The sequence below is a fragment of the Panulirus ornatus genome, chromosome 29 (genome assembly GCF_036320965.1).
Source record: "Panulirus ornatus isolate Po-2019 chromosome 29, ASM3632096v1, whole genome shotgun sequence".
In the NCBI taxonomy this organism is placed as follows: Eukaryota; Metazoa; Arthropoda; class Malacostraca; order Decapoda; family Palinuridae; genus Panulirus; species Panulirus ornatus.
Genome location: NC_092252.1, coordinates 8,239,612 through 8,242,111, shown reverse-complemented (window position 1 = coordinate 8,242,111; position 2,500 = coordinate 8,239,612). Strand labels below are relative to the sequence as shown.

At 47.6% G+C, this 2,500-nt stretch overlaps 1 protein-coding gene across 1 annotated transcript in view; it reads right to left on the bottom strand.

The window, feature by feature from the left end:
* l(2)gd1 (lethal (2) giant discs 1) overlaps positions 1-1,967 on the bottom strand; it is a 206,530-nt gene extending 204,563 nt beyond the window's left edge. The window contains exon 1 of the mRNA XM_071679117.1: positions 1,890-1,967. The gene's annotated coding sequence lies outside the window, so the exon portion shown is untranslated. The remainder of the gene's footprint in view (positions 1-1,889) is intronic.
* Positions 1,968-2,500: the final 533 nt, after the last annotated feature.

The window sequence follows — 2,500 nt, the reverse complement described above, 5'->3', positions numbered from 1 at the left end:
CGTACCCTCCCATGTCCACTATTTGTGGACCAGGAGAGGAAGGAAGAAAGGAAGGAAAGAAAGAAGGAAGGAAGGAAGGAAGGAAGGAAAGCATGTGAGGAATGTGTCAACTTGCATCCATCTGTCTAGAGCTAACGGCTGTCGGGGAAATAATCCAGACTGTCTGCACCATCCCCTGAAGCACACAAGACACTGAGAACAAGAATGTGTTCGTAGGAGATGTCTGGTGATACATCTACGAAACCTAGTTACTACCCGAAGCCTTGTCGTAGTGTCTCCGAAACCTAGTTACTACCCAAAGCCTAGTCATGGTGTCTCCGAAGCCTAGTTACTACCCAAAGCCTTGTCGTAGTGTCTCCGAAGCCTAGTTACTCCCCGAAGGCTAGTCGTAATGTCTCCGAAACCTAGTTACTACCCGAAGCCTAGTCATAGTGTCTTTGAAGCCTGGTCATGGTGTCTACGAGGCCTAGTCCCCACGAAGCCTAGCTACGCTTAGGGACCTGTGAGAATAACATAGGGCTGACGAAACATAAAAGTATACGTGATACATATAAAAAGTATATGTGAAACATGTAAAGCTACACGTGGAACATATATATAATCATATGTTTATCGTGTGATTTTTAAGATGTAATAAATATGGACATAATCCTGATGTTCTCCTTGGACCCCAACGGCTGTGTTTTGAAACTTGATGACGCCTCTTTTTTTACGTGATCAAAACAATGGGTTGGGTCTCACGCGGGGGACATGTTCGTGAGGCCAGGAATATATGGTATTTCCAGCGTGATCGAGAATATGATAGACGGAGGGGGGGACGATGAAATGTAGAGGTGATAGTGTAGCGGTGAATAGTGTGTGGGGGGGGGGGTTAGAGGAGCGAGAACACACCGCGACGGCGGGATATTAATTGACTTGGCTGGCGGTGTGTATCAACATCCGTGGTGAGTTGCCAAGTAGTCAATCACTACGCAAATAACGGCGGGGGCCCGAGGGCGTCTTAAAAATAGACGGACGCGTACTGGAACAGTCAGGATGAACTGAGAAGAGGGTGTTTGAGAGAGAGAGAGAGAGAGAGAGAGAGAGAGAGAGAGAGAGAGAGAGAGAGAGAGAGAGAGAGAGAGAGAGAGAGAGAGATTATGAAAAAAATTGTTACTGGATATGTGTGGTTTAAGACAAAACTATCGAACTCAGTAAGACATTTACGAACAAACATACAAAACTGGATGTAAATCAAAATGATGAATAAAAGGGAGCTTACGGGAAAGGTGTGGTGCAAAAGTCTAATTCGTCTTAAATGAATATAATTGTCAAAACTAAGGGACACACCAGACTTCCCTCTGTGATGGGTTATTCATTCTGATGTCAAGCCAAGTCGAATGTAACTACCCTACCTTACTAACCCTCTGTAGGGCCCTGATTCACGGCGCCAACTGGCTTTGCTCACGGTGACTCGTAGGCGCCTATGTCGTCTGCGGCAGACGTAATTCGCACACACGTTCCCAAGGTTACACAGGTTACGACGAGCCCATACGTTGACCAGGTCAAGGGTTACTGGCACATAGCGTTGGTCAGGTCACTGGTTATTGCCCCAACCGTTGGCCAGGTCAAGGTGTACTGGCACATGTGTTGGTCAGGTCACAGGTTACTGGCCCATACGTTGACCAGATTAAGGAGTAACTGACACATAACGTTGGTCAGGTCACAGGTTACTGGCCCATACGTTGACCAGATTAAGCAGTAACTGGCACATAAGGTTGGTCAGGTCACAGGTTACTGGCCCATACGTTGACCAGGTCAAGCAATAACTGGCACATAACGTTGGTCAGGTCACGGGTTGCTGGCCCATACGTTGGCCACAGGTCACAGGCTTATTAGCAAACACAAACCTGGCTGAATCCACAAGGACTCTTGGCACTCCCGGGGAAGGCCAGCAGGTGCTACTGCTTATTGGCACACCTGAGACCGGCATGTAGGTGCCGTCAGCTATTGGCACTCCCTCAGCTACGTAGGTGCCAGGCGTCACACATGGGGACACACACACACATGAATAGCGTTGCTGACGCCGGGCATCCGTGCACGTGGAGGACGGAGAGCCAAGCTGTGAGAAGGGAAGGTGTGTGGAAACTCAAGAGGCGCAAGGAAGGGGGATCTGATGACGATGTAGGAAAATATGAGGAAAAAAGATGATGATGAAGAAGAAGAAGAGGAAGAGGAAGAGGCGGAGGAGGAGGAGGGAAAGGGGAGGTGGAGGAAGAGGATGAAGAAAAAGAAGATGACAAAGAAGTGATGAAGAACATGGAATCATCATTTTCAACTTCTTGTACTATCATAAATTTTTTTTTGTAATATTTCTGTACTCCCCAATTCCTTTCACAGGAAACATGAGGTACACCTTTAACTGCTATCCACATAAAACCTGAGTTACCCCATCAACACCTTCCCACAGCCAACCTCAGTTACCCATCAACACCTTCCTACAGCCAACCTGAGTTACCCC